This window comes from Phyllobates terribilis, unplaced genomic scaffold, assembly GCF_046119375.1.
Source record: "Phyllobates terribilis strain yellow unplaced genomic scaffold, ASM4611937v1 Scaffold_3__8_contigs__length_932513732, whole genome shotgun sequence".
Classification (NCBI taxonomy): Eukaryota; Metazoa; Chordata; class Amphibia; order Anura; family Dendrobatidae; genus Phyllobates; species Phyllobates terribilis.
Genome location: NW_027362763.1, coordinates 515,407,275 through 515,419,582, shown reverse-complemented (window position 1 = coordinate 515,419,582; position 12,308 = coordinate 515,407,275). Strand labels below are relative to the sequence as shown.

Below are 12,308 nucleotides of genomic sequence, written 5' to 3'. Positions count from 1 at the left end.
AACGCAGGGATGGCACACCGGGCAAAATACACTGTGTGCCGAATTATTAAGCAAATGAGTATTTTGATCACATGATACTTTTTATACATGTTGTCCTACTCTAAGCTGCCTAGACTTGAGAGCCAACTACCAATTAAGTAAATCTGGTGATGTGCATCTCTGTAATGAGGAGGGGTGTTGACTAATGACATCAACACCCTATATAAGGTGTGCTTAATTATTAGGCAACTTCCTTTCCTTTGGCAAAATGGGTCAGAAGAGAGATTTGACGGGCTCTGAAAAGTCCAAAATTGTGAGATGTCTTGCAGAGGGATGCAGCAGTCTTGAAATTTCCAAACTTTTGAAGCGTGATCACCGAACTATCAAGCGTTTCATGGCAAATAGCCAACAGGGTCGCAGGAAGCATCTTGGCCAAAAAAGGCGCAAAACAACTGCCCATGAATTGAAGAAAATCAAGCGTGAAGCTGCCAAGATGCCATTCGCCACCAGTTTTGCCATATTTCAGAGCTGCAAAGTTACTGGAGTATCAAAAAGAACAAGGTGTGCGATACTCAGGGACATGGCCAAGTTAAGGAAGGCTGAAAAATGACCACCTTTGAACAAGAAACATAAGATAAAACGTCAAGAATGGGCCAAGAAATATCTTAAGACTGATTTTTCAAAGGTTTTATGGACTGATGAAATGAGAGTGACTCTTGCTCGGCCAGATAGATGGGCCAGAGGCTGGATCAGTAAAGGGCAGAGAGCTCCACTCCGACTCAGACGCCAGCAAGCTGGAGGTGGGGTACTGGTATGGGCTGGTATCATCAAAGATGAACTTGTGGGACCTTTTCAGGTTGAGGATGGAGTGAAGCTCAACTCCCAGACCTACTGATAGTTTCTGGAAGACAACTTCTTCAAGCAGTGGTACAGGAAGAAGTCAATGTCGTTCAAGAAAAACATGATTTTCATGCAGGACAATGCTCCATCCCATGCATCCAACTACTCCACAGCGTAGCTGGCCAGTAATGGTCTGAAAGAAGACAAAATAATGACATGGCCCCCTTGTTCACCTGATATGAACCCCATAGAGAACTTGTGGTCCATCATAAAATGTGAGATCTACAGGGAGGGAAAACATTACACCTCTCGGAACAGTGTCTGGGAGGCTGTGGTGACTGCTGCACGCAATGTTGATCGAAAACAGATCAAGCAACTGACAGAATCTATGGATGGAAGGCTGTTAAGTGTCATCATAAAGAAAGGTGGCTATATTGATCACTAATTTTTGGGGATTTTGTTTTTGCATGTCAGATATGTTTTTTTCTAAATTTTGTGCACTGATATTGGTTTACCTGGTGAAATAAGCAAGTGAGGTGGGATTATATTTGGTTTTTATTAAGTTGCCTAATAATTCTGCACAGTAATAGTTACCCTTACAAACAGATATCCTCCTAAGATAGCCAAATCTAAAAAAAAAACACTCCAACTTCCAAAAATATTAATCATGGATATTTATGAGTCTTTTGGGTTGATTGAGAATATAGTTGTTGATCAATAATAAAAATAATCCCCCAAAATACAACTTGCCTAATAATTCTGCACACAGTGTAGTGGCAGCTGAGAACACTGTATCGTGGGGCAGCCACAGACAAGAGATCACGGAAAGACTGTGTTCCCACAAGCCTAAATGGCAACATCTCCACAGCTAGCAATTTGGCAATTTGCGAGTTTAGTATATGTGCCTGTGGGTACGTGGCTGTGTATTTATGCTTTCTTTCCAAGCTCTCAGGCATGGACAATTGGACGCTTTGCTGGGACAAGGAAGTGGATGTGGCTGATGTTTGTTGTGTGTGAGCAATCGCAGCTTGTGGGCAGAAGGTATGAGCGCCTGCTTCCTGAACAGCAGATTCTAAAGGACATAGCCCAGGCGACATGGCGTTGGTTTGACCCGCAGACGCAGATTTAATACCTTGGTGTTCCGCCCACCTACTGGGGTGCTTGACTGCCATGTGGTTTCGCATACTGGTGGTGCTTAGGTTGCCTTTGCCCTGGCCCCTGTTCAACTTGGTATGGCAGATGCTACAGACTACAATGTTTTTCTCTGAAGTACTTTCAGAAAAAAAATTCCACACAGCAGCTGAACGCCCCCTTGCCCTGACTTGGTGCACAGCTGAGGTGTTCTTGGGAACAGTTGACCCAGCTCTCACTCTCGGCAAGCCACGACCCCTTGGTGCCTGTTTTAGTGCTACATATCCATCTTCCTCTGTGTTGCTTTTATGTCAATTCATGCCAACGGTCCAGGTCAGATCAGTGGACTCATCATCGACCACCTTGTCTTCCATCTCATCCTCCTTCCCAGTTAACATTGTAGGCTATCCTGATGGCAACTGTGTCTCATCATCAGCCTCCACCTCTGCAGACAGTAAATGACGTTCCACCAAGTGGCTTTCTTCTGGCCGTAGGTCCTCAAATACTTGAGCATCAACGCACGCCACATCCTCTTGTCCCTCTTCAATGCTGCATGGTGATAGGCCAGAGCCAACCAAAGGATACGTACCAAACAGATCCTCAGAGTTGCCAAGCTTGGGGTCATATGTCTCCTGTGACTGATAATTGTGGGATGATGGAGAACCAACTTCAGAATTGGATGGGCCTGGCTTCTGTGTACCCACAGTAGACTTGTTGCTGCTTGACTAATGAGTAGAGGCCTTGTGTGCTATCCAAGACAGAATCTGCTCTCGCTCCTCTGGCTTCCACACATGTTTACATTTCAGACTGGGAAATTTTTCCAGGAACATAGTGGATGCATCAAGGTTCTTCTGGCCTGACACAGACTGAGTGCCTTCTCGCGCACCACGTCCATGTCCACGTCTCTTAACAACAGGCTTTTTTGGCATGTTGGGTTTTGTTGACAAATTTTCAGATGTTGATGGCACAAGCCAAGCTAGCTGTCACAGCCAAAATAGTGGTTAAAATGGGCTGGAGCGTGCTTTGTAGCAGGCAGTAGGAAATCTTTGGACTACTGCTTTGTGCAGGGCACTCAATGATTTTTTAAGTGGACTAATATGGACAGAAGGCTGTCTAAGGCTGTGTGCCCACGATGCGTTTTTTAAGCGTTTCCGCAACGGCAGAAACGCTTAAAAAATGGATGGTAGAAGGCCTGCCTTGTTCCCCAATGATAATCAGCATGTGCTCTGCACATGCTGCGAAAATTTCCGCTGCGGATTATCATTGCGGAAAAAAACGCAGCACTGCCAATTATTTTGCGGAAGTGCTGCGTTTTCGCCGCCATTGACTTGCATTAGACCACATGGATTATGCATCACTGTATATGTAGATGCGCATTCCATGCATTCTAATGTGCGGATGGTACCCGGGTCTAGAGGAGAGGAGACTCTTCTCCGGACCCGGGTACCATAGAACCTGTAAAAAAAAAAAGAATAAAATAAAAAATAAATATTTACTTACCTTCTGGCGGCCCGCGGTGCGCTCCTCCTTGCTTGCCGCCAGTTCGCGATGTACTGAAGGACCTGACGTCAGAGTCATGTGATGGGTCACGCGACGCTGGTCTACCGCTGCCGGCAGCCTGGACAGTGAAGCAAGACAGCGTGGGCCATCGGAGGGTAAGTATAGTTTTATTTTTTTATTTTTTTACATTCTCTCGGGTCACACTATATAAATCCATGCTGTTTGCATGGATTTATATAGTGTGACCAAGTTGACAAGCACTTTCCAATTGATGCTAAAATCGCTTGGAAAGCGCTTGTCAACCCGCATGCAGAAATGCATGTGAAGAACGCTTCACATCTGCATGTCCCTGGCAGGAAAGACGCATGTACAATCCGCATGCGTTTTTTTCTGCCAGGGAGATGCAGAAACGCTCAGGAAAACATCCTGAGCATTTCTGCATCGTGGGCACATAGCCTGACACCCCAAAATAGTGGTTAAAATGGCCTGGTGCATGCTTGATAGCAGGCAGTAGGAAATGTTTGGACTACTGCTTTGCATAGGGTACCAAACGCCTTTTTAAGTGGACTAATGTGAACAGCAGAAGCTAGGCTCTGACCCCTATAACAACAGGGAAAATAGACCGGTGCTAAAAAAAAAGGCAGCACAAAATGCTGGGAAAAATATTGTTTTGCCTCTAACAAGAGCTGTTTTAAGATGGACACTGGAAAAACACTAACTAATACACTCCCTACCTAATACTCAATCTCTCACTCCCTGTACTCTGACTTTGTTGTGAGTCTTCAGCTCTGAAAAGAGCTATTTTTTGGTGGTATTATGGAGCTAGTGAGCGGCTCCTTTAAACACAGAACTAGTATATACTGCAGGTAGCCCTTAAAAGGGCTTTTGTTTTATCAAGAGGCCTAAACACTCTCCCTAGCAGCTCAGTGATCTCTCCCTAGGCTATTACAATGCAGGCTCCAGATGCAATGTGCACAAAATGGCGGCGGCAGGGCTTAAACAGACCCTATGACGCTGGGCGGCCAGCCAATCACAATAATGCCACAACCAAGATGTCTGTGGCATTACTGTGATTGGTTAAGAAGCCCAGCATGTTTAATGGCTGCAAAGGAGGCGCCAAAAGTGCAGGCCAGGACATCCGAATATAGCGAGGCGAGTACACAAATACTCGCAATATAACAAGTAACCCGACTACCGAACTATCCGTGCAAATAGCGAATAGTAAGGAATACACTCGCTCATCATTAGTAATAACTTGTCATGTATTTATAATGTGAAAGAGATATCATTTTCCTATTGCATTGAAAAATGATTGTGTTTACTATTATTAGGTTATAACTTACATTTTGCCTGCATAACCTTCCTGTAGATTGTGAACTATTTTAACTTAAAAGTGGTATTGAGCCCAATTATAGTGAATATAAATATTAAAGACATAATCTAATGGTATAGATCTCACCCTAAGGTTATCTGCTAGTGTTATAGTTTTGACCCTGGTGCCTACTGTAGTTATAGCATTTCTATAATCGCTCCTAGCACTACAATAAACAAGCTGCCAATATCTTGGGAGATACATATTTGAGGCCCAAGAGCAATAACATAACTTCCAAACCTCTGGATTGGAAACAGCAATAAGGATTAAAGTACATAACTGCAATTGCTTATAATTGTATTATCAAATAAAAAATGAACATGCATCTGATCTGTTTTATAAAACATTTCCATATAACAATATGTTTATTTATATTTATATATAATTAAACTTTAAATCCATCTTCTAAGGGCAAATAGAAAATATCTGAAAAATATTTATTTGGCTATTGTAGGCCCTTAGTTCCAGGTAGAGGCAAGACATGCATTTAAGAGCCAGGAGTACGCAAGTGAAAGAAAATCAAAGTAAATGTAGTATGACATTTGCTTGTGGAAACTCACAGCGAATGTGATTCTCTCTGATGCCTCTGGGCAGAGAAATTAGCAATTATAATATGGTTGTCTCTGGACACTGATTTTCCAGCGAAAGCTCTGTGAGGACTAGTACTGATGTCAGTGTTATGTTTAAATAACTGGTATCTTATCTTCAAGATGGTACTTCTCAGCCAAGTTTGTGTTTTTCTAATAATTCAAAGATGTTTTTTTTTTTAATAAATCAAGGATATGTTTTATCCCATTAGCCATAGATCCCATTTGCTTGGAAAAATTAGAGGTGTGTTTACCTGAAAAATTGCAAGGGCCATAGATTAATGCTCAGCCATGCTCTATTGATTTCCATTTACTTTGCGAAAACCAGCTGTCCAAAGCATTCGGCAAATATTTACCAACTTCTTTTATTTCCAGATATTCTATTGACAGCAAGAAAACATTTATTTGGAGAAACAAAACACGGGATATGATGAATACTAAAACAAGAGCGCCTTGAGATGTTTTACAGAGGAGAAAGCAGGCTGGTCTTCATTGATTGCATGGAGCATGTTAATCCTTGTGTTGTAAACCGCCCATTTGCTTGTAATTACTTAACAGTGACTATTACAGAAGTTTGCCATTTTTAGAAATCAAACGTGAAACTAATTACTTTTCCTCCAAGAGAAGAGATTACATTTTTCAGCATTAATTCTTCCTCTTAAAAGCTAAGTACCAGCTTTAGTCAAATTTTTATATAATATTTATATGCAGATAATATGCTTTCTTCAAGGTGCAGTAATAGAAAGGGAAGTTTAATCTGCTTGTATTCTTAAAATAAAAAAAAATCAGACATTTGTGAAGCATTTTATGATAAACTGGACTACCTCAGTTAGGACTCATTCAGATGAGTGTACAGTCAGTCTGTGTGCTGTCTGTATACAAAACAGATAGTATACGTGTAAGGTGCCCCAGCGAGGTGGTCGTAGGTGAGCTGTGGCCCCTGCTCACCATGGAACCCTATAGACAAGGGTCTGATGTGCTGCAGTATATGTGGTGCTCTCCACTTACTTCAGACCATCCGGTCCCAGCTGTCTCCAGGCATTTCTCCTCTCGGACAGGGCAGCAATAAATTCAGAGGACACAAGGTTCTTAACCATAACTGGGACTTTACTTGGGGAAGAGGAATACAGTGGGTACGGACAGTATTCAGACCCCTTTAAATTTTTCACTCTTTGTTTCATTGCAGCCATTTGGTAAATTCTAAAAAGTTCATTTTTTTCTCATTAAAGTACACTCTGCAAGAAATCTTGACTCAAAAGAAACAGAAATGTAGAAATTTTTGCAAATTTATTAGAAAAGAAAAACTGAAATATCCCATGGTCATAAGTATTCAGACCCTCATATTTAAGTCATATGCTGTCCATTTCCTTGTGATCCTCCTTGAGATGGTTCTACTCCTTCATTGGAGTCTAACTGTGTTTAATTAAACTGATAGTACTTGATTTGGAAAGGCACACACCTGTCTATATAAAACCTCACAGCTCACAGTGCATGTCAGACCAAATGAGAATCATGAGCTCAAAGGAACTGCCCAAGGAGCTCAGAGACAGAATTGTGGCGAGGCACAGATCTGGCGAAGGTTACAAAAGAATTTCTGCATTACTCAAGGTTCCTAAGAGCACAGTGGCCTCTATAATCCTTAAATGGAAAAAGTTTGGGACCACCAGAAGTCTTCCTAGATCTTGCAGTCCAGCCAAATTGAGCAATTGTGGGAGAAGAGCCTAGGTAAAGAAGAACCCCAAGATCACTGTGGCTGAGCTCCAGAGATGCAGTAGGGAGATGGGAGAAAGTTTCACAAAGTCAACTATCACTGCAGCCCTCCGCCAGTCGGGCCTTTATGGCAGAGTGGCCTGACAGAAGCCTCTCCTCAGTGCAAGACATGAAAGCCCGCATAGAGTTTGCTCAAAAACACATGAAGGCCTCCCAGACTATGAGAAATAAGATTCTCTGGTCTTATGAGATGAAGATAGAACTTTTTGGTGATAATTCTAAGCGGTATGTGTGGAGAAAACCAGGCATTGCTCATCACCTGCCCAATACAATCCAAACAGTGAAACATAGTGGTGGCAGCATCATGCTATGGGGGTGTTTTTCAGCTGCAGGGACAGGACGACTGGTTGCAATTGAAGGAAACATGAATGCAGCCAAGTACAGAGATATCCTGGATGAAAACTTCTTCCAGAGTGCTCTGGACCTCAGAATTGGCCGAAGGTTCACCTTCTAACACAACAATGACCCTAAGCACACAGCTAAAATAACAAAGGAGTGGCTTCAGAAAAACTCTGTGACCATTCTTAACTAGCCCAGCCAGAGCTCTGACCTAAACCCAATTGAGCATCTCTGGAGAGACCTGAAAATGCCTGTCCACCAATGTTCACCATCCAACCTGATGGAATTGGAGAAGATCTGCAAGGAAGAATGGCAGAGGATCCCCAAATCTAGGTGTGAAAAACTTGTTGCATCATTCCCAAGAAGACTCGTGGCTGTACTAGCTCAAAAGGGTGATTCTACTCAATACTGAGCAAAGGGTCTGAATACTTATGACCATGTGATATTTCAGTTTTTCTTTTTTAATAAATTTGCAAAAATGTATACATTTCTGTTTTTTTCAGTCAAGATGGGGTGCAGAGTGTACTTTAATGAGAACAAAAATGAACTTTTTAGAATTTACCAAATGACTGCAAAGAAACAAAGAGTGAAAAATTTAAAGGGGTCTGAATACTTTCCATACCCACTGTATATACAATATTTACAGGCAGATGTAATGGATAAGGCCAACTTTATGCTTATTCAGGGCACTAAGTTCCCCCTCTACACTACTGGCTGGCTCATCACAGCTAACCCCTTAACTGGATCTCACGGCAGCTCAGAGAGATCTAACTATGGGAACATTCTCTCTTAACTTTTTCAGTGCCAAAGGAAGGCTACGTCCTTCCCCACTACTACATACAGACAGCATTCTGACCAATGCAAGTCAAAGGGGTAGTTCACATAATTTGTTTTAGCAAACAGAACTGTGATCCACATGTAAAAAACAGTGGCAGCATCCACTACTCTGAACTCTTTTTTCTACCAGACATGCTGAATTACACTCAATGAATGTGCACCCCCCAAAAAAACTGATGCCATTTGGACACTATCTGTATGGCATGCATTTTTTTACAAAATCATTCTAAATATTATTTAATTGCTGATCTAAAAATCTAATGTCATACGGATGTAAAAAATAACGGACATACAGATGACAACACAGAATAAAAAAAATAACTTTTTTTCTGGATGAAAAATAATCAATTTTGCATTAGCTCATTTGAACCAAGTCCTAAAGGGGTTTTGACATGATTTTGTCATTTTAAATAGAGATGAGCGGTGTTCGACTAGAACTGTTCGCCAATCTCAAATTCGAGCTGTTTTGGGCGGTGTTCGAGTTGTTCGACGAACCCGAACGATTTGCAAAAAATTCGGCTGTTCGAGGTTATGTTCGATAACTGTTCGTGCACCAAAAGCGTGTCCTGCATGTCTGGCGCTATTTAGAGCACCAATCATGCAGGGATTGTCTGTCACTCACTGTAATGCCACAGCCATGGTGGTTGTGGCATTACAGTGATTGCCCAAATCGATGGGAACAGTGCCAACAGTGAAACATGAAAAGCCGGCAATTCAGCAGCGGCATACACCTGTACCCGACAATTTAGAACCGAAAGAATAGAGCTTCACACATAGATTAGATAGATATAAACATGTCAGCCACATATATATGAAGTACAGTGAAAGTGCTGCTTACTGTACTTGTCATTTAGCGTAAAGGATTTATCAAAAAAAATAATAGTGTTTTCATGCACCGTCTCTTTAAAAAAGCCGGCCGGCAATTCAGTAGCGGTACCCGACAATTTATAACAGACAGAATAGAGCTTCACACATAGATTAGATAGATAGAAACATGTCAGTCACATATATATGAAGTACAGTGATAGTGTTGGTTACTGTACTTGTCATTTAGTATTAAAATAAAGGATTTATTATTAAAAAAATTGGCGTGGGGTTCCCCTTAATTTTAGGCTCTAGCGGAGGTTAAGCAGACGGCTGGGGCAGATGTTTGAAGCCTGGGAAGGGGGTAATACCCACGGAGCTTCCCAGGCTACTAATATCAGCCCCCAGCTGAATACATAGCCTTTACTAGCTATTAAAATGGGGGACCCCCCAAAAAAAATGACGTTGGGTCCCCCCTAATTTAATAGCTAGCAAAGGCTAGGCAGACAGCTGGGGGCTGATATTAATAGCCCAGGAAGGGAGCCATGAATATTGGCCCCCTCCCAGGCTAGAAACACCAGCCGTCAGCCGCCCCAGAAATGGCGCATTCATAGGATGCGCCAATTCTGGCACTTAGCCTCGCTCTTCCACGCTGCCCTGGTGCGGTGGCAGGGGGTAATAGGGTTGGGGTTGATGTCAGCTTATAATGGAAGCTGACATCAAGCCCAGGTTAGTAATGGAGAGGCGTCTATAAGACACCCCCATTACTAACCCCATAGTCAAAGTTAAAAAAAACACAAACACCCAGAATAAAGTCCTTTAATTGAAATAAAGACACAATCCTTTATTGTTCTAAATTAAACCATACTTACCGTCACGCCCATTCCAGCTGAAGCCAACGATCTCCTGCAATAAAAGACAAATAATAAAGCAACCTCATCCTTACCTTTCCATGGTTCCCACGACAGCTTCAGCTCTGCTACATCGAGATGACAGGCTGGACCGCAGCAGAACGCTGCCATCCAGCCTCTCATCCCGCAGACACTGAGAAGCGCAGGCTTGCTTGCGCTGCTCAGCGTCTCTCTGTGACGACATCCAGATGAGCCGAGTTCATGTCCAATGAACTCGGCTCACCTCATGCACGTCACTGACAGCGTGGGAAAATTCTCACGCTGAAGCGGTGAGTGCAGGAGAATTCTCCCACGCTGTCAGTGACGTGCATAAGGTGAGCTCATGTCCAATGAACTCAGCTCACCTCCTGCACGTCACTGACAGCGTGGGAGAATTCTCCTGCACTCAGCGCTTCAGCGTGAGAATTCTCCCACGCTGAAGCGCTGAGTGCAGGAGAATTTTCCCACGCTGTCAGTGACGTGCATAAGGTGAGCTCATGTCCAATGAACTCAGCTCACCTCCTGCACGTCACTGACAGCGTGGGAGAATTCTCCTGCACTCAGCGCTTCAGTGTGAGAATTCTCCCACGCTGAAGCGCTGAGTGCAGGAGAATTTTCCCACGCTGTCAGTGACGTGCATGAGGTGAGCCGAGTTCATTGGACATTAACTCGGCTCATCTGGATGCCCTCACAGAGAGACACTGTGGAGCGCAAGCAAGCCTGCGCTTCTCAGTGTCTGCGGGATGACAGGCTAGATGGCAGCGTTCTGCTGCGGTCCAGCCTGTCATCTCGATGTAGCAGAGCTGAAGCTGTCATGGGAACCATGGAAAGGTAAGGATGATGTTGCTTTATTATTTTTCTTTTATTTCAGGAGATCGTTGGCTTCAGCTGGAATGGGCGTGATGGTAAGTATGGTTTAATTTAGAACAATAAAGAATTGTGTGTTTATTTCAATTAAAGGACTTTTTTCTGGGTGTTGTGTTTTTTTTAAATACTTTACTAGAAATTCATGGTGGTCATGTCTAATATTGGCGTGACCCCATGAATTTCGGGCTTAGGGCCAGCTGATAATACCAAGCTGGCCCTAACCCCTTTATTACCCAGTGAGCCACCGCATCAGGGCCCTGGATGAGTTGGGTACAGCGCCAGAAGATGGCGTTTCTATGAACGCGCCATTTTCCGGGGTGGCTGCGGACTGCAATTTGCAGCGGGGGTGGCCCAGAAAGCTTGGGCCTCCCTGCGCTGCGGATTCTAGCCCCCAGCTGCCTAGTTGTACCTGGCTGGACACAAAAACAGGGCGAAGCCCCACGTCAATTTTCTTTAAATTATTTCATGAAATAATTAAGAAAAAAAGGGCTTCCCTATATTGTTGTGTTCGGCCAGGTACAAATAGGCAGCTGGTGGTTGGGGGCAGCCCGTTCCTGCCTGCTGTACCTGGCTGGACACAAATATAGTGCGAAGCCCCACGTCAATTTTTTTTTAATTATTTCATGAATTTCCTGAAATAATTTAAAAAAATTGAAGTGGGGCTTCGCACTATATTTGTGTCCAGCCAGGTACAGCAGGCAGGAACGGGCTGCCCCCATCCACCAGCTGCCTATTTGTACCTGGCCGGACACAACAATATAGGGAAGCCCTTTTTTTCTTAATTATTTCATGAATTTCATGAAATAATTAAAAAAAATTGAAGTGGGGCTTCGCACTATATTTGTGTCCAGCCAGGTACAGCAGGCAGGAACGGGCTGCCCCCAACCACCAGCTGCCTATTTGTACCTGGCCGGACACAACAATATAGGGAAGGCCTTTTTTTCTTAATTATTTCATGAATTTCATGAAATAATTAAAAAAAAAGTACGTGGGGCTTCGCCCTATTTTTTGTGTCCAGCCAGGTACAACTAGGCAGCTGGGGGCTGGAATCTGCAGCGCAGGGAGGCCCAAGCTTTCTGGGCCCCCCCCCGCTACAAATTGCAGTCCGCAGCCACCCCGGAAAATGGCGCGTTCATAGAAGCGCCATCTTCTGGAGCTGTACCCAACTCATCCAGGGCCCTGGTGCCGTGGCTCACTGGGTAATAAAGGGGTTAGGGCCAGCTTGGTATTATCAGCTGGCCCCAAGCCCAAAATTCATGGGGTCACGCCAGTATTAGACATGACCGCCATGAATTTCTAGTAAAGTATTTAAAAAAAACACAACACCCAGAATAAAGTCCTTTAATTGAAATAAAGACACAATTCTTTATTGTTCTAAATTAAACCATACTT

At 43.4% G+C, this 12,308-nt stretch overlaps 1 protein-coding gene across 6 annotated transcripts in view; it reads right to left on the bottom strand.

Moving 5' to 3' along the window:
- LAMA2 (laminin subunit alpha 2) overlaps positions 1 to 12,308 on the bottom strand; it is a 1,447,346-nt gene that overhangs the window by 969,072 nt on the left and 465,966 nt on the right. The gene's annotated exons all lie outside the window — the stretch shown is intronic.